At 35.9% G+C, this 26,312-nt stretch overlaps 1 pseudogene; it reads left to right on the top strand.

Moving 5' to 3' along the window:
* Positions 1-7,872: 7,872 nt before the first annotated feature.
* The window catches only part of LOC149568240 (disease resistance RPP13-like protein 4), an 87,604-nt pseudogene continuing 69,164 nt past the window's right edge, over positions 7,873-26,312 (top strand).

Below are 26,312 nucleotides of genomic sequence, written 5' to 3'. Positions count from 1 at the left end.
CCTTCCTTAAGAAGACCTAGGTGACTTAGGGTTAGATATGAATCAACTATTTTGATTCATCCATTTTACTACTTAATCCATCTATTTAGCTAATTGGTTGCATGTACTACATAGATATCCTCAATATAGATTAATTCTTATCATCTAGAATCACAATACAATCCTTAAGTTGGCTAAAAAATGGTTTACATAGAAGTTTGTATCATTAAAAACAATTATGTCCAAAACTATTTTATTTGGCACTTGAAGTCTCTGATGCTTAGCATCCATTATATCTTCAATGTTGTAACTTGGCCTTTAAATAAATTGGGATCTGAATCATTTGGCATTGATTGTCTATTTGGCACTTGAGTGACTCAGCACTTACTATTTACTTGGCACGTACTATATATCTCACTCAACATACACTATCTGACAACTTATGCTTGGCATACATTACCTGTTTGTTATGAGCTAAGTTATGTCTAGTAAATAACTAAAGTGCATTGTCATTCATATGTCAAAACAAATATGAAATTAACACCTTCTTTGGTTCATCTTCATGCACTTTTTTATATTCATCAAACTTAACATTTGCACTTTACACAACTTTTTTAGTGTTAGTATTTAAGCACTTGTAAGTTTTACTTCTTGTGGAATAGCCTAGGAATATAACTTCTTCACTTTTAGCATCAATTTTACCATTTTTGTTGTCCTTAAGAATGTAGTACTTGCTTCCAAATACATTAAAATATTTGACATTAGGTGAGTATCAATACCATAATTCAAAAGGTGTGGAATTTGTACCTTTCTTGACTTGTACTCAGTTTAAGGTATAGATAGTTGTACTAATAGCTTCTCTCTAGTATTTTGAAGCAACGTTCTTCTCCATCATTAATGTTCTAGCACAATCCATTATAGATATGTTCCTCTTTTTAGAAATCCCATTTTGTGGAGGGCTCGTAGCTGTAGAAGTTTGTCTCTTGATTACTCTATCATTATAGAAGTTTCAAACTCATTTGATGTAAACTCTCCACCTCTATCAAATCTCAGACATTTCAAGCTCTTGTCAGTTTCCTTTTCAACGCTTCCTAGATACCACTTAAACAATTGAAAAGCATCATATTTTTTTTTCAATAACATTAATGTATCATTCTTGAGTAATCATCAACAAATATGATAGTGTACTTGTCACTTTTGTAGTTTTGCACATCAATTGGTCCACATAAATCAGTATGAACTAATTTCAATAGTTTATTTTGAAGTATGAGTCTTACTTTTAAAACTAGACTTTGTCATCTCTCCTAACTGACATTGTTTGAAAATTACATTATCAGGTTTCTTCAATTTTGAAAAACCTCTAACTCTTTTCATCTTACTAATACTGACTAAATTATCAAAATTTACATGGCATAACCTCTTGTGCTATAGCCACATATCATCAGATTGTATACCAAGACAAGTAGCATCATTCATATTAAGATAAAATAGATTACCTCTAGTGTGATCTCCACTTCTAATTAGTTTTCCTTTAGTCTCATAGAACTTAAGCTTTTTGATTATCAAATTCAACTTTACAACTTCAACTATTTAGTTGTGACACACTTAACAGATTATAGTTAAGTCCTTCCACATAGTAAACATTGTCACACATTATCTTATCTATTAATCTTATTGATCATTTTCCTTTAATCGGATAGGGTGCTTCATTATCAAATCTAACACTAATTCCATTGTAATATTCAAGGGTAATAAACTTACTTTTGTCTCTTGTCATGTGATGTCAACATCCATTGTCAATGATCCATCTATCACTTTTTTTCACATAAGATAACAATGGAGTTGTTTTATCTTCATCAGAATCATCCTTCATAGCAACATAGACAACTTCATCATCATGATCTTTAGATTCATCATTGGATTCTTCTTTAGTAATGTAACAAGCCTTCGTACCCTTGTTCTTGTGGCCTTTGTCATTGTCATCTTTTCTACCTCTAAATTTGTCTTCATTCTTGTTGTTTTACTTATTAGGACATCTTGTTGCAATATGACCAACCTCATGACAATTAAATCATATGATAGGTAACTTACCTTTGTATGTTCCTTTTCCTCTATGGAACTTCCTAGCCAACAATTCTTCTAGATCTTCTAGCGCTTCATCATCTGTATGACTATCACTAGCATCAAGTTTGGACTTTTTCTTTTTGTTATCTTTAGGATCTTTTAGTGTTAGCTTAGCTTTAAAGGAAGATTCAACATTTTCAAATTTAAAATTATCAAAATTTTAAAGTTCAAAAGCAGTATTTACCAACCAGTTCTTTATAGATCAAATTGCTACCAGGGGTACACCTCAGTTCTTGTATAGAGGAGACTCTAATAGCATAGAAAGGTGTTGAGCTATAATTTTGCATGATGTTTAACAGTATGAATTCTTTCAAACTCCTCTCTTGAAAAGTTAATCTGGGATCAACTCCAAGGTTCTAGGCGATCTTGTGACCTACTAGAATCCACTTAGTTGAAGATAAATGTATTATTTCTTAGGGGGACCTTTGATGGTTCTGATCAATTTAGATAAGAATCTACTTGCTATCTCAAAAGAATAACTACACAAAAACAATATATAATATTCTATTTTTCTCTTTTTCAATGAATGCAATCTAATAATGCAACTATATGAATTCTTAATTTAACCAATGGTTAGTAAAGAAAATAACAAAGATAAGGTAACAAGAAGTTTTAAAAAATGACTTGAAAAGTAAATTCCTAATGGAAATAAGCTACAAAAACAACATGTCTACAAGTTAAGCCTTTGAAAAGATCAATAGGTAACCAATAAAAATAGGAGTAGTGCTTACTTAATTTAACTAATGCAATCATCGATGAGAGTTCAGTAACCATAAGATGTTTCACTTTTCATCAAATCATGAGGCCACATAAAGTGTGCTCATGTGAGACAAAATTCTATGTGGGAATAATATGGATGATCTCTTTTCAAAATAAGTACATCAATAGAAGTTGTAGAACCATAGAAAACACTAGAATTAAAGATTGCATAATCAAAATAATGCAATAAAACTATTGGCTTAATTACATTTCATGAACATACATTCACAAAATATAACACCCTTTGGCAAGAATCACTACACTCCAAATGCAAGCACCAAAAGGATATATTATTGCATCAAAATAATGGCCTAGAATACATGTTATATTCTTGAATTTATAAGAAATCTTCTCCTCAATTTGTGTTGAGAGTGAGAGATATCTTTATGCAAACATATGCTTCTAAACTAATAAAAAAAAATTATTTATGTACAAACTAACCCTCTAACTGGTGCTTAGTAGGATTCCATCCATATTTATATCATTAAATGGGTGCACAAGCCTTTACATGTCTTGAAACAAAGAAAGCATGAGAAAATAAGAATAAGAAGTCATTTAGATGATGTAGGAGTGACTAGAAGTGCCAAAAATAAAAGCTTCATCTTCACTAGGTGTTTGTAGGAGTTAAACTGTTGTCAGAATGCATTTCTAATGCATGCAAAGCTCTAAATTTTGAACTAGTAGTTAATTGTTGGTACACCTTTGACTTCTTCAAAAAAATTTGGCAAACCTCTAAAAAAATGCACCTCAAAAGTAGTGCACCTACGCACCTCATAAGTAGGTTCAAAAAATGCAAAATTTCACCAAGTGTCGAAACAAAAATTCTAGCTTCTAGGTTTTGTTCCCCTTTATACCAGAGCTATATCTGGGTATTTGTTCTTGAATTTCTCAATAATCTTAGTGACTTGGGCTGCATCCAACAAATCTAAAGCTTCATATTTTTCTTTCACTTTCTGCCTATAATTTTCTACCTTGATGTGAGTTTTTGCAAAATCTCCTAGTTTCACATCCAAGTCTAGTAATGCTTCTTCAGTCCTGAATGAAGCTTCTAAAAAAGTCTTCCAAAATAGGGCAACAACTACTTCTACAATCATCAATTTTTCTCATGAATCATCTTTAAAAATATCTAAGCATGCATGATCGTAATGTTTCTCTGCCTCCAAAATTTTCTCTTGGGTGTGATCCTTGAGCTTATGAATATCCACATGTAATGTTTCCATTACTTTATTTACATTCACAATCTTCTCTATCCAATTGTAAATTTTATCTAACTCTTCTGCTATATATACCTCCATTAACATACGATATCTTTGACCCTTGATTGATTGTAGTACTTGCAGGTCTTTGCCCTAAGTATGTACTTCATCCATTAACCCAAAATCCTAGCTCAAAATGGCCACCAACTTATCTGTATTATCCTGCATATGGTGTAGTAGTTTAAGATTTCCCTATATAATAAGCACACCTTTTTCTTCAAAAATTTCTCACCATTGCTGACAAGCATTCAAAAATGAATCAACTTGCATAGTTTCCTTATCCATTTTCTCTAGTGTCACATTTAAAGTCTCCTTGGGATTTTTAGGATCTAATGGACCAACTACTTCATTCAGTTATCCCTTTAGGATCTCATTTTTCTTTTGAAGTGTCATCAATTCTGTCTCATCCTATTCTAAGCACCTAAACACTTCTTTGATTCCCATTGTCACCATTAACTTGGCAATATCCATTGTGGGTTTCTGAAGCACAACCTCCCTGATTTGATAATCTTTCAAAGTCAATTCCTAAATATTTGCATGCAAAGGAGGAATAGTGCCATGATCAAACAAGTCTTGATTTTTGTCGCTCATCACAAGGGCTAATTCTCATGCATCTTTTGGAGGCAACTCAAGTTTCCTAAGAGCTTCAATCACTTCTCTCATTCCCTCTTCCTCAGTATCATAATGCTAACTTTTATTTCTAATCACCTTTTTCCTCAACCATCTTCAAATATGTTCCATTGGATATTTACCTTTTGAAAAAGGATTTTGTTCTCCTATGCTCTTTCCCTTATCAATCCTCTTCAGAGTCTTCTCCTTTTGTGAGAGATCCAGATTGGGAGTCTCTATATCTGTGGAGTCCACATTTCTCACCTCTATGTCTTGGGAAGTTTGTTGAGGCTTCTCACATATTTTCCCTTCTTTTAACACTTCATTGGTAGGTATTTTTTGTGGCTCTTCCTCATGTTCTGCTTGAACCTATTCTTCTTCATTGCTCGGATGGAGAGGAGTAGCTAAACCTTTATCAACACAAAATGTACCTTGATTTGGTGATGGTGGAGCTACTTCGAGTCCTTGTGGTTGAGATGAAAATTGACTCCAATCCTCTTGTTGAGGTTAATTAGTCAAAGTATCCCTTATCTTATATCCCATCAACTTATTCTCAACTGGCATAAAATCAAAATATGACATCTGAAAGACATCATCCACTTCATCTTCTTGTTGATCAATCCATTGTTACAACTCATCCTCAAAAGTGGTAGACTGAATAGGTTGAGTGGGAATTGGTGGTGCAATGGTGGATCTCCTTCCCCACTCCAACTATGTGGCCCTAGCAAGACAAGTCCTTTGACTCAAAGGAAAGTTATCTTCTTCATCTTCATCATCCTCTTCTTCCTCTCCTTCTGGGATAACCTTTCATCTCCTCTTGACCAGAGTTTTGATCTTTCCTCTCTTAGGAGCCAATGGGTAGGCTTGTACTTCTTGTTGAGGAGGAAACCCTTGCCCTTGATCTAGTTGTGTAACTTAAGGATTATCTTGGGTCTACATAGCTTCTACATTCTCTACCCCTTGTACATTCTTTGCCCCTTGTACATTCTCTACCCCTGATTGTGGTGGTCCTTGAGTTGTTACTTCTTTTGGCCCATATTTTTGAGGCAAAGTTATTTTCCTCTTTCTTTTACCCTTCTAATCCCTATAATACCCAACTTCTTTGTCAAGTTGGTGCATAGTTTTCAGCCTAACTGTGAATTGAGATGTGAAAGTGGGCACTGTTATCTTGGCTCCTCTGTTATCTTGGCTCCTCTAACTCTTGTTGAGCAAGTTGTAGCATGGAAGACTACCACTTGAGGAATCAAATCTAATTTGAAAGGTCTTTTGATCCAATCCTTGGTCAATTTGATGATGTGCCTAGCCCTATGATTAATATCTAAGTTTCTTCCTTATCAATCTTCGCATTCATAATAGGTCGATCAAAAATCTTATCTCTATTATACAATGGATCAAGGACATCCTCGGTATCTTGTTGCACTACCTTTAAAGGAAGCTTTATCTTCAAAACACTACTTTCCAAATAGAGAGTCATCCTACAATAATCCCTTATACATATATCATAGTTGTCTACTACATTCATCCAAAGGTCCTCAGTTGCATCTTCATGTTGGAATGTTTTTCCTGCTAAGTACTACATTCTTCCAATGTTATCAAAATAAGGATCAGGAGAGTTATATTCATCAAAAGGATATTTATCCTACTCAAACTCAAAAGATGGAATATCCTATCGCTGGACCACACTAAATGGTCCTATAGTAATGGGCCACACCCAGGTTATCTTATGTTGCTTCCTTACTATGTCATATACAAATAAGAGTTTTTGAGTGATCTCCAACAATATAAGTCTATCACTTGGATACCTAGGGAACTTCTTGGGATTAACAATCAAACTCGCTACCCTCAAAGAAGTGAATTTCCTAAATAGGATGTAAGAGGTGCCAACTTCTGAAATCTTGGTCGTTGCCTCATCTAACATCCTTTTCACATTTAATCCCCTTCAATGAACCAAAAATTACAAAAATAAAAGCATCATACACTATTTGGTATTCCTTGTTGTGCTCAAGAAGCCTTTTCTTTACCAACTGGGGATATACTATATAGGACCATGCATTTTTATCTTGCATGTTGCCCTTTTTGAACAATATTGGATAGTCTATTTCCCTTACAACTAATAGGTACACAAAATAGGATGTCATGTTGAACTTATGGTTGTTCTTAACTACCACCAGTTGTTCATCCAAGTTCTCACTATGAATTTAAGCCCAATCAATTGGAATCTTCATTTTTCTGATGGTCTCAATGAAATGCACCATCCATATGTTTAGGTTTCCTAATGTTGCTAACCCCATGACTCAACTCAAAAGTATTATAGAGTATCTGATATCTTCTTTCATATAGCCCCTTGTTATGTCCACTTTTCCTGCTTTAGACCCAAGAGGAGTATTCTTAATGAGGTATGAGGATTGGATGATTGCAGATGCTTCTATTACATGTTCTCTATACCATCTTACTAGTTAGTGATAGGTCAATCTAATAAATTGATCTACTTTTGGAAGATGGAATACCTTTTCTATGTTCTTGGGTTGGAGATCTAGCACGATCTCTCTAGTTATACTCTTGACAACCCTATATTCAAAGACAATTTTTTGCTAGTGTCATGATCAACTCTGAGGACTGTATCAATACTAGGTGTGATGTTACATTGACTAGTCTAGATTGGATAAGAGCAGATATCATCGGTGACCTCTCTATAGGTTTTTTGCACAATATGGGGAATGTGTTCTAGTTTGTATAACCAAGTTTGGTGTCTCAAATCTCTGGATATAGTCATCTTGGAAGCATGACTTTGCTAGAACACCCTGAAACTTAAAAATAATTGGTTTTAGGACCATCTTTGTAGTGAGGGAGGATGATGAAGAAGCCATTAGATATGCACAAAATCTAGAGTTTGAAAAAATTTAATTAATACAAACCCTAATGATAACATGAAAAAATCCAAAAACCCTAATTTGCTTTAAAAAAATCTAAAAAGCATATTTCTAACCCTAAAATAAAAAAGGGCACACTTGGCACACCTCAGAGGTACACTAGGTGCACTCTTTCCCTTATGCAAACTTTTAAAATAAAAGTGTACACTTAGCACACCTCATGGGGTGCACTAGGTGTGCACCCTTATGTCATATAGGTAAGTGCAAACAAAAGGATGGGGTGCACTAAATGTGCATCCTTATCATGCAAACGGCACATTGAACCAAAGTATAAGGTGCATAGTTGTGCACCTTATATGATGTGAAGCCTTAGCTTAGCTTTTAAATGTTTTATTAGTTCAGTTAATTGAAAACAAGGTGTGTATCTTGCGCACCTCGGGAGGTGTGTATCTTGCGCACCTCGGGAGGTGTGCAAGGTGCACACCTTATGACTTAAGTTGATTTTGTTGTGTTGTGTAGGTGTTGGAAGGGAGATGGAGTTGTGCACCTCAAGAGTTGTGGAGGTGCGGGAGTGTGGAGCTAGATATAGGAAATGAAGGTGAAGAGGGGTGGGGGATCCCAGGTTTTATAGACCTGTGGCACAGCGCACCTCTTGGAGGTGTGCAACTACATTGTTGCACACTTGCAAGAGGGAAGTGTTTGTCTTGTGTTGGGGACTAGCGCACCTAGTGAGGTGTACTAGGTGCACCACTAACTTTTTAAAAAATGACTTGCTCCCTCAGATGATGGTTTCCAATTTTTGAGTTTCTAGGCAAAGACCCAGATCAGGAAAAGAATAGGAAAAACCCTAAAAAGACTCAAACCTCAGACTAGGGATCTAGAAAGCTAAAAAATAAAGTAGGGGGTCCCCATTTCTAGGCAAAATGGGGTGTGCATTATGAAACCACAACAAATAGCCTCAACAAAAAGGAAGAAATAAAAAAGACATTTCTTCATTAGTAAACATTCCTCTTATATGTGTCCAACACCAACTAAAACCTGAATGCTCCAAGCATATTTTGAGTCACTTTATAGTCAAAACCTTAGAATCTTGAATCTTCAAGTTTAGTGTGTGTTTAGTAATAATCTAGGCATTGTTCCCCCTTCCCCTCCATTTTGAATCTCTAATAGATGATATTCATTATAGCTAATGGGTGGGCTTCCTTCTCTTTCCATCTTAGATGATCCATTCGATGACGTTATAAATATTGATGGCATGAACTTAGCTACCCCGCTGATTATAAGTCTTGGTGGGCCTTTCTTGGGCAGTAGCTTGCTTTGAACAACCAACTTGACTTGACTGAGTAACTAAGTAGTCTGTTATTCAAAGTGAGCTCGTTCTACATTAGTAAGGGCTAAATCAGGTTGGGTGGTGCACTCAGCTCATGTTGGGGTACCACCCATTAACTACCTTGTGGAAGGTAAGGTAGGGATCTGATTGAACTATGTCATCCATCATAGATCTCAAAGAAACATGGAGTAGGGACTTCCATACAATAAAACCCTTGCTTGGTCACCCCACCTAATATTCCAGGACAATAATACTATCTCAAGGGCTAGCCAAGAGAAAGTCAACTCATTTTGGCTCCAAGGAGGCCCCTACGAGCTTCCAATTGAACCCAGACAAGATGGTTATCCAGTCAACAATAAATTCTCTTCAGATGTAGCTTTTTAATAGCTTAAACTTGGGACCTCTAGGGCCCATAGAATAGTAGGGCAAGCAATTTTTCCCATAATGCTTGTGCCCATGGGGCGATTAGCGGTTTGATTAGTGATTAAGTAAGTTTGACTTAACCCTTATAAATAGTAGGGTGCCCTACAATTTTATAGGACCCCACATTATATAGGGAATCTGGAAATAAAGATTAGTAGTTTGGGGCCCACCGGCCTATAATTTTATGGGCCAAGATGAACCCCTACTATCCAATGGGTCTCCCCTTTAGAATAGTAGGGAATAATAGAATAATAGGGCAAGATTCTCTATGTAACATACCCCCTTCCTTTCCTTTCTATCCCTACCCCCCACCCTACTTTAGAATAGTAGGGGGGCCCCACCCTACATAGGAACTGTGATTCTCTCCCAAACTTGGATATAGATTAGGCACTCCCACCCAACCCAAGTTTCATTCATTGGACCCATATAATTTTAGGGCGATGGTTCCATTATGATCTATAGTTCCCACACAACTCGAGGTTGCTTGTCCCTGCATTGCTACAAAGTGTAGTGCTCCCACTCTTCCTCCCTATTTTGGTAGTTACTGTAGATTAAGAAATTCTACATTTCCCCCCCTTCTCAATGTTTGGGGGCTCAAGTTGTCATATTATAGACTGCCCTACGGCCAAGAAGAAGCCAACCAAGATTCAAATGGAATTAATTTAAGCAGAGGAACCTTGCTTGACTCAAATAGAGTAAGGAATTTATGAGATCAATATTTCCACTCTTGACCATATTTGTTTGAGATAAGTGATGAAGGGGTTCAAAGCCTTGACACCTCTATTTGATCATGCCTTGTTTGGGAATTCTCTTTAGCTATAGTCAACTTGGTTTGGGATGTAGATGCGATTAGATTGTTCTGATTGATCTTTAGGGATTGATAAGCCTATCGTACCTCCCTCTAATAATTTCCAATAGATTTTTTTGTAATGGGAGAAGTGACTAGGTTTAATGAGCAATCCAAGCAGGAGATGACTACTATGATACTAGATTCTCATTATTTCTCTTTCTAAACCATGGTCTACAGACCCAACTATACATCTCTATGATCTTAGTCATGCCAAGGAATGACAATAGTGATAAACTGATAGTGCATAAGTTGAGTTGTTTGGATTTCCTTTTCATGTGACCCAGTATTCCTTTTAGTTTTCTCAATTTTTAGCTGCTACCACCATGTCATAAAGCATCAATCAAAGACTGGTAGAGAGAATAGGGCCACTCCAACCTTTGCTTTGAAATGGAATTTAGTTTTTTTTTAATCCCACCCTTAAATTATAGGGATAGGGCCCTTAGAATAGTAGGGCATTCAAGTCCCTACAATTCTCATGGGATGCCTTCTATTTTAGATAGATTTGAGATAGATGTTTAGCCCCCTACCCTACAATAATCTCTATACTATTCAAAAGGCAGGACCTACCCTACAATAATCTATTTTAGGGCCTACCCTACCCTACCCTACCCTACCCTACTATTTTAAGTCAAGGCAAGGCTCCCGTACTGCTACCCTACAATAATCTCCCTACTATTCTAAAGGTGGGGCCTACCATACCCTATATTTGAATGGGCTAAGGGATAAGGGATAAGGGCTAAGGGCCCCAACACTATAGTACAGATGTAGATTGGGTGGACCCCTACTATTCTATGGGCCCCTACTATTCTAATGGCAATGTTTGATTCACCAACTAGGTCTAATGATGGAGAAAGCAATGAAGCTAGTACTTCCCAAGCTCTGATTGCTCTGGTCTAGTCGATCCTAGTGGAAGTTCTCCATGAATACCCAACTATCCCTTTCAGGTAAGCTTTCCATTGGGGCTATAGCACTACCTTTATCTTCCTCTTCATCCAGGTTATGTTTGTAACATGGATGGATGGGAACAAAGAAAGGATGGTCTAATAACAATACCAGCTTCATCACCAGCCAAACAATACCAACTTCATCCTCTATCAAACTTTAGGGAAACTATCCACCAAGATCTCCATTATCATAGTTTTTTTCTCAAGTTGGATCCTACTGATTGAACTAGAGCTAGACAAGGGGAGTAAAGGGTGGTGCCCATATCACCCCTTGTAGGTATATTAGTGCTTGGTGGGAGGGCCCCTATTATATATGCAGGCTACCAAGCAGCTAGATTGATTTATCAATTCAACATTGTCATATCTCTGGGGAACAAATTGGACTTGACGATACCTAGAAAATAACCTTAATCACCCCAGTTTAGTTTGGTTGTGAATTAGCTAGCCAGCTAGACTAAGGGAAACAATCCCTTTATAATAGTAGGGCCTCATGCATGGACCAAGGGATAGTTCTATAAGAAACTCCCTCCCAACTATAATGGGTAGTCGAGCTCCTTTCTGACCTTTCCTTATTTTAGACTATGGAATTGATGTGAACAAGGTATTCTAGTTACTACCCAGAGCTAAGGGAGTGGAAAACGCCCTACTATTCTATAGCAAGGGGATTTGTTGCCTAAATATTGGTGGGGTGTCTAGTTCAATTCAGTTGAGTACTATCTAACCACCATAGAATTTTGATGCTCCTATTGGATACAATTAAGTAATTGTGTATTGTCTTTGATGTTACACAAATGCCATATCAGTTATCAGACAGAGTCTACCAAGTTCTATCGGTCAGAAAAATAGTTTACAGAGTCTACCGAGCTCAGTCGGTCAGTAAAGCCTTTTGCAGTGTATACCGAGCATTCCTGCATGTCACACGGTGAGTTAGTGATAACCGAGTTCGCACGGTAAGCTAAGGAAAGTTTAGTTCTTATCAAGATCACTCGGGTATCAAAGGATTTTGTAGCGAACGGTTAGTGTTTACCGAGTTCGCACGGTAAGCTAAGGAAAGCTTAGTTTTCACCGAGCTCACTCGGTAATCGAAGACAGCTTTTACCGAGTCTAGTCGATTTCCAAAAGAAGTGGTAGGTTTACCAAATTCCCCGGTAACTGTAGTTTTTACTAAGTTCTACCGGTTAACACAGGAAGTAGTTTTTTTTTTTTAGCAGAGTCGGCCAGTGAAGAATTTTGTTTTGATTATTAGTTCAAGCCGACTTTTGGAATATGTTTTGTCAAGTTGGTTGGGCCGACCTGGTATCATGTATAGTATATAAAGAGAGGCTCAAGATGCGGAAAAGGGAGAGAAAAAAAAGAGTATATACAAATAGTGCAAGGAAATGCAAGGAAGAGACTTGTGTGTGCCTAAGCAGAGTTGAGCAGAAGGAAATCTTGGAACTGCAAAGATATATTTAATCAGAAAGGATCTTGTGGAGCTAAACTGAGATCTGTATTCAACAAGATAAGTTGCATGTATTTTCAGATCATTCATTGTTGCTTTCTAACCATTGTAATAGTGATTCCAAAATCTCCTAACAGAGTTGGTTTAACAGCCATTCCATAAATCCTTTAACAGGGTGGCAATTCAGTTGAATTGTTCTAAAGACCTCTTACAAGGCCACTCCTAACAGGGTGATTAAATCCTCTAACAGGGTCACACCTAACAGTGTGTTTTGTAACCTTTAACAGGGTTGGCTCCTAACAGGGCTCACTTCAGAAGAGTGAAAATTGGTGACTAGTTGCTGGTGATTTTTCCCATATTGAGTTTCCACGTAAATCTGGTGTCTACTGTGTTCATGATTACTTTCTTTTGCATGGTCACTTATTTCAGTAAATGCTTAATAAATTAACTAAACATCTATCAAGTTTTAAGCAGTAATTTATGTGTTTACCCAGTAGCAGCAGCAACTAAGTTTAAGGCATCTTTGGGACTGTTGAATATGTTTTTGTGGTAACTGATTCACCCCTCCCCTCTCAGTTATCCCATCTTCATTTTCCAACAATTGGTATTAGAGCTTTTGGTGCTTGTGGAGGAGATTTCAAAGATCTAAGCCAAAGATCAAGATGTCTTACAAGAGGGAAATCCCAAGGCTTAACCGAAACAACTTCTCAGCATGGCAAGGATTAATGAGACTTCACCTAGCTTCCATTGGTGACACTGGTCTGAAATATCTTGATGAGAAATATGTAGAACCATCAGGTACATTATCAGTCAATGACATTGCTATAAAGAAAACTCATAACATTATGATGATTGATATTGCATCTGCCTTGAGTTATGAAGAGTTTGATGATGTCAAGGACTGCACTACAGCCTATGAAATGTGGGAAAGACTGAAAGAGATCTATGGTGGAGATGACAATGTCAGAAGAGCCAAAGCTGAAAGTCTGAGAGGACAGTTCGATCAGATGAAAATGAAAGAAGATGAAAACATTGCCAAATATGTTGAAAGAATTAAAGCATGTGTCAGTGCTATCAAAGCTTCTGGAGGAAGTATCAGTGAAGAAACAGTCATAAGTAAAGTTCTTAGAACTCTACTTCCAGTTTATGCCATCAGGGTATCAGCCATTCAAGAAAGAAGGTGTGAGGCCAATCACAAGATAAACCTAGATGCCATAGTTGGAAGATTGACAGCATTTGAACTAGATAATTTTGATAATTATGTTCCATCTGCAAAGAACATTGAGTCTACATTTGAAGCCAAGCTTTCACTCAAGGACAAAGGCAAGAAGAAGAAGGAATCTCAGTCAGAGAGTGAAGATCAATCAGATCAGAGTTTTGACAGCGACCTTGAAGTAATTGAAGCTCTACTTGCAAGGAAATATTCAAGAGGAAGAGGTAAATATAGAGGTAAAGTACCCCTAATCTGCTTTTCATGTGAAGAAGTCGGTCATATTGCTGCAAGGTGTCCAAACAAGAAAGATAAAGATGAAAAGAAAGATAATAAATGGAACAGTAAGAAAGATCTCAAATCATTTAAGGATAAAAGTAAGAAATCATGTTTTATGGCTAAAGATTCTAATGATTCTAATGATGAAGAAGAGGATGAGATTGTTTACATTGTTGTAAAAGATGAATCTGTCAATGAAGAAATGGCACTCATCTCTCACATAAGTAAGAATGATACATGGATCATTGATAGTGGCTGCTCACATCATATGACTAGAGATAAAACAAAGTTTGATCAATTTGAAGAGTATGATGGTGGCAGTGTAAGATTTGGAAACAATGAACCTTGTTGCATCAAAGGAAAAGGAAGAATCACTCTAACCCAGGAACTTGTATGTGATAATGCTTATTGGGTAGAAGGCCTAAAGCACAATTTGTTGAGTGTGGCACAGTTACTCAACAATGGACTCAAAGTAGAATTCATCCAAGGCAAAGCAAGACTGCTGAACGGTAAAGGAAAGCTGATTGGATCTAGTACTCAAACTAAAGGTAACTTATTCTATCTTGAACTTGATGAACATTCATGTTTTATTGCTCAAGTAGAAGAGAGTTGGTTATGGAATAAAAGGTTATGTCATGTGAATTTTGACAATCTTGTAAAGATAAGAAAATTCAATAAAGTGAGAGGCATTCCTGATTTAAAGAAACCAGAGGTCGGTTTATGCAAGAATTGTCAAATTGGAAAGATGGGTAAGTCTAGTTTCAAAAGCAAAAATTATCAGTCTGAAGAATTATTAGAAATTGTGCATACTGACTTATGTGGACCTATTGAAACTGAAAGCTATACTGGTGAAAAATATTTTATTCTTTTTGTTGATGATTATTCAAGAATGATGACCGTCATGTACCTAAGGAACAAATCAGAAGCATTTGAAAAGTTCAAATAGTATTTGGAAAGAGTAAAAAAAAAATAGGGAAAAGATTGAAATGCCTAAGGTCAGACAAAGGTGGTGAATTTATTTCACATGAATTCAATAACTTTTGTATTGAAAGAGGAATCAAAAGACAGGTTTCAGCACCAGGTACTCCTGAACAAAATGGCATAGCTGAAAGAAGGAACAGATCCATCATGGATTGTGCAAGAACCTTGATGATAGAAAAGAATGTTGCTATCAAATACTGAAAGGAGGCTATCAGTATAGCAGTTCATACCTTAAACCGAGTACAGTTAAAAAAGGACTCATTCAAAACTCCCTATGAAATATGGTATGGCTATAAACCCAATGTAAGTTATCTGAAAGTATTTGGGAGCAAATGTTATATCTTGAAAGAATCTAGAAAAGGTAAATTTGATGTAAAAGGTGATGAAGGTATATTTCTTGGATACTCATGCAAGAGTAAAGCATATAGATGCTTGAACTTATCTACTCACAAAGTCATAGAAAGTATACATGTGAAAGTTGATGAGTTTGCAGAAATGACTGAAGAAGAAAGCAGAAAAGAACCAGAAGATTACAAAAGATTCGTCTTCAGTGATCCGGATATAATATCAACTGCATCTGAGAATCAGAAACCTTCTTCTACCGAGTCATCACTAACTGAGTTGCAGGAAACATCTACCAAGCCAACATCTACCGAGCCAACATCTACCGAGTCAAAAAATACCGAGTTAGAGATTACCGAGCCAGAGGTAACCAAGCATGTGCATATCGAGCCAGTTGATACCGAGCCAGACCAAACCGAGCATGAAGGAGAAATGCAAGAAGATAACGACAAGATTCATCCAAAAGGAAAAGAACCTGTTCTAGCCAAATATGTCAGGAGACATCATTCAGCAGATCAGATCATTGGAAATAAATCTGAAGGAACCATCACAAGAAGTAAGTTGAAAGGTACTTGTTTACTTGCTGATTTTGAACCTAGAACTGTCAAAGATGCATTAGAAAATGATAATTGGATTGAAGCAATGAAAGAAGAAATAGAGCAGATAGAGAAAAACAAAACATGGACTCTTGTACCCAGGCCTAAAGACAAAAATGTAATCGGTACAAAGTGGGTTTTCAGAAATAAGTTGGATGAAAATGGTAAAGTATCAAGAAACAAAGCTAGATTAGTGTGCAAAGGATATTCTCAAGAGGAAGGCATAGATTATGGAGAAACTTTTGCTCCCATTGCTAGATTGGAAGGTGTTAGAACCTTATTAGCATATGCTGCTTACAAAGGATTTAAAGTTCATCAGATGGATGTCAAGTCAGCATTTCTAAATGGTATACTGGATGAAGAGGTCTACATTGAACAACCTGAAGGTTTTATAAATCCAGATAAAAAGAACATGGTTTGCAAATTGCACAAGGCATTGTATGGTCTGAAACAAGCCCCTAGAGCATGCTATGAAAGATTGCATAGCTATCTTATTCAAATTGAATTTCAAAGAAATAATGATAACAGTAGTTTGTATATCAAGGAAGGACCAAAAAATAAGATTGTCCTAGCAGAAATATTTGTAGATGATACTATTTTCACAAGGAATGATGATCTTTGCAAAGAATTTTCAGAACAAATGAGCAAGGAATTTGAAATGTCAATGTTCAGTGAAATTAAATTCTTTGTTGGACTTCAAATTCAGCAGAACAAGAATGGCATCTACATCACTCAAGCAAAATACATCAAAGAGATATTGAAAAAGTTTGGTATGGAAGACTGTAAACCAGTTGGAACTCCCATGTGTACTGGACTAAAACTTACCAAAGAAGATGATTCAAAGGAGATAGATCAGACATTGTACAGATCTATGATTGGAAAGTTACAATATGTAGTTCATACTAGGCCAGATATTGCTCTTGCAGTTGGAATTGTGGCAAGATTTTCAGCCAAATCAAGAGAAAATCACATGATGGCAATCAAGAGAATAATGAGATATCTGAAAGGAACTGAAGATTATGGATTATGGTATAAATTTGGAGGAAACCTAGACTTAAAAGTGTTTACTGATGCTGATTGGGCAGGAAACCTTGACGACAGAAAAAGCACAAGTGGAGGTGCATTCTTTCTTGGAAAGAGGTTGGTTTCTTGGACAAGCAAAAAGCAAAATTGTACAGCTCAATCAACAGCAGAGGCAGAGTATGTTGCTGCAGTAGTAAACTGTTCTAATATTGTTTGGTTCAAGCAAATGCTACAAGACATGAAGATGGAAATCAAGGAACCAGTCGTCATGTTTTGTGATAATATAAGTGCAATCAATATATCTAAAAATCCAGTAATGCATTCTAAGACTAAGCACATTGCAATCAAGTATCACTTTGTCAGAGAATTGGTGCAGGACAAGGAAATCAGATTGGAATATGTCCATACAAAGGAAAAAATTGCTGACATATTCACAAAGCCTTTACCTAAGGATGCATTTTTGTATCTCAGAGGTAAGTTAGGGGTTATTCCCCTATCTGAAGTTCACTAAAAATAAGTTTTAGTGATGCATCAGCTCTTACAAAATTGAACAATCATCAGTTGATGCAGCAAATCAAGGAAATATTGCATATGAATCAGTACTAAAGGTACAATGAAATTCATTGAAATTGGATTGTCTTTGGCATGTGTTGTCAAAGAGGGAGAGTATTACTGTCATATCTTTTCTGAAATTTGATTTCTTCACAGAGGGATATTACTGTAAGAGGGAGAGTTCTCTAGCTTAGAGGGAGAATTGTTAATTGTGTTGTGTTGCTATAGACTTGCTTTCAAATTTCATTTCTGCTATGACATGTTGTGTTGCCATCAATGCCAAAGAGGGAGATTTTTGGATACAATTAAGTAATTGTGTATTGTCTTTGATGTTACACAAATGCCATATCAGTTATCAGACAGAGTCTACCGAGTTCTATCGGTCAGGAAAACAGTTTACAGAGTCTACCGAGCTCAGTTGGTCAGTAAAGCCTTTTGTAGTGTATACCGAGCGTTCCTGTATGTCACACGGTGAGTTAGTGATAACTGAGTTCACACGGTAAGATAAGGAAAGTTTAGTTCTTACCGAGATCACTCAGGTATCAAAGGATTTTGTAGCGAACGGTTAGTGTTTACCGATTTTACACGGTAAGCTAAGGAAAGCTTAGTTTTCACTGAGCTCACTCGATAATCGAAGATAGCTTTTACCGAGTCTAGTTGGTTTCCAAAAGAAGTGGCAGGTTTACCGAATTCCTCAGTAACTGTAGTTTTTACCGAGTTCTACCGGTTAACACAGGAAGCAGTTTTTTTTTTAGCAGAGTCGGCCAGTGAAGAATTTTGTTTTGATTATTAGTTCAAGCCGACTTTTGGAATATGTTTTGTCAAGTTGGTTGGGCCGACCTGGTATCATGTATAGTATATAAAGAGAGGCTCAAGATGCGGAAAAGGGAGAGAAAAAAAAGAGTATATACAAATAGTGCAAGGAAATGCAAGGAAGAGACTTGTGTGTGCCTAAGCAGAGTTGAGCAGAAGGAAATCTTGGAGCTGCAAAGATATATTTAATCAGAAAGGATCTTGTGGAGCTAAACTGAGATCTATATTCAGCAAGATAAGTTGCATGTATTTTCAGATCATTCATTATTGCTTTCTAACCATTGTAACAGTGATTCCAAAATCTCCTAACAGAGTTGGTTTAACAGCCATTCCATAAATCCTTTAACAGGGTGGCAATTCAGTTGAATTGTTCTAAAGACCTCTTACAAGGCCACTCCTAACAGGGTGATTAAATCCTCTAACAGGGTCACACCTAACAGTGTGTTTTGTAACCTTTAACAGGGTTGGCTCCTAACAGGGCTCACTTCAGAATAGTGAAAATTGGTGACTAGTTGCTGGTGATTTTTCCCATATTGAGTTTCCACGTAAATCTGGTGTCTACTGTGTTCATGATTACTTTCTTTTGCATGGTCGCTTATTTCAGTAAATGCTTAATAAATTAACTAAACATCTATCAAGTTTTAAGCAGTAATTTATGTGTTTACCCAGTAGCAGCAGCAATTAAGTTTAAGACATCTTTGGGACTGTTGAATATGTTTTTGTAGTAACTGATTCACCCCTCCCCTCTCAGTTATCCCATCTTCATTTTCCAACAGCTCCATGGTGAGAAGAGTGAGGACCCCATGGAAGGAAGGTTCAATCAACTAGATGGAAGTAGTTATTCTTTCAACTAGAATAAGGAGGCAAAGGAGAATAATCTATAAGGGGCCCACTATTTTAAGGGGAAGGGGAAGGGGAAGGGCCCCCAAACAGATTATTGTAAGGTTAAGGGTAAGGGCTATGGGCCCTATAGGTGTGAATGAAGGTTGGACAAAAGAAGAGGTAGAGGATAGGCCTTTCCTTATTTTAGACTATGGGATTGATGTGAACAGGGTATTCTAGTTGCTACCTGGAGCTAAGGGAGTGGCAAATGCCCTGCTATTCTACAGCAAGGGGCTCTATTGTCTAAATATTAGTGGGGAGTTTGGTTCAATTAAGTTGAGTATTAGGCAGGGATAGGCCATCTGATGGTTGTTAATCTAGAGAAGAGGTAGGTGGGATGGGCCCCAAAATCCTCCTTCCTCCCCCCTGCTCAACATATCCTTGCATATCTTACATCTATGAAATAGAACTAGGGAGACCTATTTATTTCTCATATCTAGGCAACATGTATCCATTTCCTTCAACATATTAGAATGTAATATATCAAAATTTTTTGACTGCTTGGAAACAATCTTCCACCCCTTCTGATCCATTCATTAGGAACCTCATGAAAGTTGTTTATCAATCTGTTGTTTGACTAGATGAGAGAATCAGTTCTAAGGGATCTTAATAGGTTGTTTACTTTTCATTTGATGTCTTGGGTAATCTTCTAAATACTTTCTACACATAGCTTGCAATGTCTCTATTTGATTCTTCAATGAACCAATTGTTTTGATATTGGATAGCTTATTTGGAGTGCATATCCCTATAGTGAGATTACCTTTCTCAAATTTTGTAGAATCTTTCATTCTCAACACCCTTTCTTTTTTATTTTCTTTCTGTATTGTGACCACACTTAGACTATGTGGCCAAGACATTGGTGTCATTTCTTAGATTAAATCTTTAGTAAAAATCCCTTGCATTCCTCTTTTAAGAACTTTTAGAAAACTCTCACACCAAACAATGATCTTAGTATTTCCTTTGAGAAGACCCTTTTGTTTAAACCAATGGGGTTTGGATTGTACCTTGCTACCTTTGACCTTGATTCAAAAACACCTAAGATAGTCGATCTTTAAATTTACAAAGTGTTGAAAACTTGTCGATCTAGAATTTTGAATTCAATATTAAAAGTCCCCTATTACTACAAGTAACATCCATTCCTCAGTTGGTACAAGAAACAAAATCATTAAAATGTTTTGACAAAAGAAATACCTCTTCCCAAAAGTCGAAACCAAAAATTGATTTAATGAGATATTTGAGTGCACCTAACCGCTAGACTGACGAAACTTTGAAAAAACACACAATTGAAAATGAACACACTTGCAGAAATAAACACACTTACAAAAAATGATTTTTTTTTATCGAGTTTTAGGCTTCAAAGTAATGTTTTGGGAATTACCCATTGACTAACAACAAAACCATTTCTCCCTGTACAAAACTTAGCCTATAAGTATTTTCTCCTAGAATTTTTGTGATTTGATAAGGACCAATCCACAAGCATTGAAACTTAGTGTGGTTGCCCAACTTTTCTTTTGCCTTGTCCTAGAGTAGAATAAGGTCACATATTCTGAAATATTTTAACGTGGCCCTCTTGTCAAACCACCTCTTGAAAATAGCTTGATGTTTTTCCATATGCTCTAAAGTAGTTGTCCATTTTTCATCCATCTCCAAAAGATTCATTACCTATCAACATCTTAAGCGTACCCACTCATGAATTTCAAAATAAGAATCATGAGGTTAAGTGGGAATATTGGCTCTTGTCCATAGACAAGGAGATATTGAGATGTCCCCAATATGGAAATGTCCCCAAAAAATTCTTGACCCTAACTCAGTTTGTCCATAGCACATGTTTGAGTTGAGTGTCCCAATCCCTAGAATTTTCCTTCAACAAATGTCTTATTACCATGATCAAGTTCTTGTTTGTAGATTCAGCCACACCATTTCCTTGTGGATAATAATTTGAAGAGAACTCTTTAATAACCTAATTTTCCAGTGCCCATTGAGTAAGAAATACTGATGCAAAAGGTAATTTGTTATTACACTAGGGAGAAGGATATCCTGAATCTAGTAACAATGTGTTCTTCCAAGAAGTCTATAACCACCTTAGCCATGCAATTTCTAAAAGTCTCTACTTCTATCCAGCACATACAATAATTAGTAGGTGTGAGAATCAAAGTGTGTCCAATTGATGATGTTGGGTTCACTAGACTAATGAAATCTAGCCCCCACTTTGCGAAGGGGTGTACTTCAAACACCGGCTGTAATGGCATTGCAGGATGTCTTTCTCTATTAGCACTAGTCTGACAAATGTGACAATTACACACATGTTCAAAAGTATCTTTAAAGATTGTAGGCCAAAAATAACCTGATCTTAAAATTATATGAGCAGTTGCTTCTTCTGAACCATGCCCTATACCATATTTATCATGAAACTATTCTAAAACCTCTTTTACTTCCTCCCATCCTAAACACTTCAAGTAAATCCCTTCATAGTTCCTTTTATACAATTTTCTATCATGTAGCATGTAAGATTTGCACTTCATTTTGGGTCCCCTACACTATGAACTATTCATCCAATTGGGATACTAATTTTGTAAAAGATAGTAAACAATATCTTGGTACCAAACATCTATTATTATACCCTTGTCAATATCAACTTGAGATACTATAATCTTCTTCTGATCTTCTACATCTACTTGACCATCAAATCTATATAAAAATTCATCCCTAATTTGGTTATCCACTATCATTTTTGATAATCCTTGGGCTCTTACTAACTTTATGGGTTAAATCTCTAAATCAAATGCTTGAAGGATTGTCATCCATTTTCCTCATCTTTCACCAAGTTTATTTTGCATCAATAATGTCTTAACCGCTAGATTAGGCATAATTGCATATACATTGCTCATAAGTATATAATGGTAGAACTTCTTTACCACTTTGATTAAAAAAAAATACTATTTATCAAGGTTGGAATAATTTAACTTGGCATTTTTTAGAGGGCAACTCATAAAAGCAATGGGTCTTTCATCTTCTTTTTCATTTTTCTATGCAAGAATCCCCACACATGAATGTTCTTAGGCAAAAGAGTATATTTTGAAAGGTAGTCCATAATCCAAACTTTTTAGTGCTAGGGCTAAGGAGATTGCCACTTTGATATCCACAAATTATTTCTTAGTCTTTGGAACCCATTCTATTTTTTCTCCCTTTTTGAGTAAATCATTAAGGGGACGAACTATTTTTGCAAATCCACTTACGAATTTTTGAAATGACTTAAGTTCTTTTCAACTGTAAGGAGGTGATAACTTTAAAATGGCTTCAATTCTATTAGGATCAATGCAGATTCTAGCTTCAGAGATGATATGGGCCAAGGAGCTTTCCTTTAGTAAACCAAAATGAACATTTCTTGGGATTGAGTGGATATGTCATATTTGTGGCATTTGTTGAATACCTATCTTAAATCAGCAATGTGAGTACTTTGATCCTTTGAAAAGATAATCTAGTCATCCATGTAGATGACTATACACTTTCTTACCAATCCCTTAAAAGAAATTAGTAATGTGAGTGCTTCGATCCTTTGAAAAGATAATCAAGTTATCCATGTAGATGACTATACACTTGCTTATCAATCCCTTAAAAGCTTCATCCATGGCTCATTCAAATGTAGCCCCTACATTAATTAGACCAAAAGGAATTCTCTTATAAGCAAAAGTTCTCATTTAGTCATGAAGGTTGTCTTTAGCCTATCCTCTTCATCAACCAATACTTGATTATATCCCAAATATCTATCCAAGAAAGACATTATCTTTGAACAATTAACAATTTTTAGGACTTCATCCAATGAGGGCAAAGGGTAATTGTCATTTTGAGATGTGAGGTTCAAATTACAAAAATCCACACAAAGATGAATCTCTCTATTCTTTTTCCACATAGGTACCAAGTTAGCCACCCATGTAGAATGGTAAATGGGAAAGATAATCTTGGCATCAAGAAATTTCTTAACTTCCTTCATTATCAAGGGTTCAATAATAGGATTAATAGGTCTTTGCCTTTGAAAAAAAGGTTTGGAACTAGGTTTCAAAGGAATTTCATGCATAATTCTTTCAAGATCATATGTTTTTAGCTCTTCATAACTCCAAGCAATAACATCCTTACACTCTGTAAGTAATTTGAGCATATCTTCTGTTTCTTATGCATTGCACACCTTTCCAATCCTTACCATTTTAGGATCTTCATCAGCACCCAAATTATATGAATTGCATTCTTCAATCCCTTTTTCTTTGATCATTCTTTTGTTAAGTGTTGATTCATCACGATCAAAATGTGCTCCAACTCAATCATTCCCTTAGAAATAGTGCTATTTTTTTCAGTTCATGATCCCATTTTCATCTTTAATTTTATCATCTTTAGGTTTGTTGTTCAGAGTGTCATCAATCTCTTGCCCTTTAAAGTGATCATTGCACATGATAAACTCAAGTATATGTTGATCATCCTAAAAGACTTGGGAGTTTTTAATATTGTCCAGGATAGATCTCTGCAGTAATTAATTCTACTAAAAATCTTTTCAATTTCATTCTCTCAATTGGTTGTAATGTACTAGCTGAAATAGCAAGGGCATCCACTACCATTTTCTTCCTCCTTGGAATGGACTTTATGTTCAAAGCTTCAAAATCATTCATTAGATCCCATACTCTTTTCATGTAAGAAAGTAACCTCTTATCATTGCAAGTCATTGCAAGAATATACCAATTTCACTTGTCTTATAACCAATTGAGAATCTCCCTCAACAATGAGAGTTGTGATTCCTTTCTCCAATGTGAAAAGAAGTCCTCAGATCAATGATTCATACTCTATAGAATTATAAGTACATCTAAATTTTAATCGATATGCTATGTAGAAAGACTTACTTTTTGGGTTGATTAACTCAATGCATGCACCAGCTCCTAATTTGCATTTGGAGCCATTGAAGTGAAGTGTCTAGATTGGATCTTCTTCGATCTTCCTAACCTTATGCTTATTCATCCTTGGCTTTTCTTTTTCTTGGGCCTAAAAGGATTATTTCTTGGGAATCCACTATAGTCTTTCATGGGGTGGACTTGATGATTTTCCATTGTTACTCCTTGATACAGGAAGTGTGTGTTTTTCTTGTTTCTCCCAAATTTCTCCAGTTAATTCTATAATTCCATCCATCTTGAGTTTAGGATGGATGACCACTGAAGTCCACCCTTGACATTTTATGTATCATCTCTTTGTTTGGACTTTGATCATCCTTGGTGGAAGAGAAGACAAACCTCTACCATCTGAAGAGGTATCACTGTATGATGCATTTAGATCTTCAATTTCCTCTTCAACTTTTCCTATAAATTTAGATATACTTGTAGAACTTTGTCTTTCCATGGGTTCATCTTTTGTAATGTTACCACCCTTTATTTCCATCATCTATGTTAATACCTTAGCAACTACTTCTTAGGAAGATGAACATTCAAACTCTGAATGACTAACTTTATCCAATTGGTAAAATATTGAGAGAAGTAGGATGCTAGGGTTAGCTTCTTCTCCTAAACATTATAAATTAGCCACCATGTTGTCTATGAACTATGTTACAATCTCCTACTTTGGGATTGAAATCTTGGATCTTTCATTTTGCTCATTTTTTCTTTTGGTTGAAGTTGTATCAAAAGACATTACTTTGCAAGAGCCCAAATATGATTGTAAGAATGCTACCTCATTTAGAGCATCATATTTTGTAATCATTATTTTTAACTTTGGCTCTGCATCTATCTTTATTTTATTATTCAACCCTTTCCATGGTAACCATAATTGAGTAAAATCCATAGAAAACCATCCTCTTAGGCATTTTTTTCCATTCTCTACTTAGTAGCAGTTTGTACATTTCAAGAATATCAACCACATGTATGTCGATGATGTTTTCAATTTGAGGGTCAATTTTCAACTCTATCCAATCATCTTTCAACACACTAATGACTTTTACCTTTGTTTAATCTAATCTTATCATTATCTGATTAGAGGGCTAAGGAGTGACTTCCAACCTTTGGGCTATCAATAGTGGCATAACATTAGAAGAGGCTCCTAAATTAATTAGGCAATTATGAAGATTCTTCCCATATATCCTAATGCTAAGAAAAAATGGGGGTACCTCAACTTTGTCTTTGAACATAGTTGGATTGCCTCTGAAGCATTGACTTGTTGAGATATTGTCTTTTGAGGAATAGTATTCGTATTATGGGGTACCTTTGTATGATAAAGAGTTTTCATCAATGCATCTCATTGATGAGGATAGTTTTGCAACATGTCAAACATGGACATGTTGGCCTTTGTTCATTTCAAATCTTCCACCGAAATATAATTTTTAGTAGACCAAGTGGGATTTGTCAAGATTGTTGGCACATTTCCTTGATTTTGATTTTGTTGTCCTCTATACAGGGGCCTAATTGGTACTAGATTGTTACTCACTCTCAAATCAGGAGGAGTTAGTTGTAATGCTAGAGGGATTCCATCTATCATAGGTTCCTTTCAACATCACAAATTGTAAGTATTTTGATTGTCGTTTTGAAAAGCTAGCATCCCTTCTAGTTGAATATCTGGTTCCTAACTGAATGTAAAAGAGAATTCCCCATTGGCTAGTTATTCCACCTATGTATTCTATGTAGAATCATAAGATTCTAGTAGCATAGCATTAAATTATATAGGAGGGACATTGTCATTTTCTTATGAATTCTAATTCATGTCTTATTTCCATTTTAATATGAACCATCATTGTTAGATGCATTTTGGTCATTGTCATACTAATTAATGTCCACATACTAAACATTATTGTTGTTGTTATTTGTAGGAATTCTCTCATTGTTTGGATGAGTGTTCCATTGCCAATTTTGTCTTTGGAAACCATTGTTATGATTAGGAGGGTTAAAACTTTTTCCTCCATTATTATTTCATGTATTGTTGTTTCCATTAAAATTTTGATTGTAGTTCTAACTATAACTATTATTGTTGTAAGGACTAGCATTGTTTCTTTAAAAATTGTTGTTCTATCCTTGTGAAAACCTCAA

Source organism: Cupressus sempervirens, chromosome 3 (assembly GCF_028749045.1).
Source record: "Cupressus sempervirens isolate cs-2001-9-10 chromosome 3, ASM2874904v1, whole genome shotgun sequence".
Taxonomy (NCBI): Eukaryota; Viridiplantae; Streptophyta; class Pinopsida; order Cupressales; family Cupressaceae; genus Cupressus; species Cupressus sempervirens.
The sequence above is the reverse complement of the archived record's forward strand: the minus strand, read 5'-3'. Positions and strand labels throughout refer to the sequence as shown.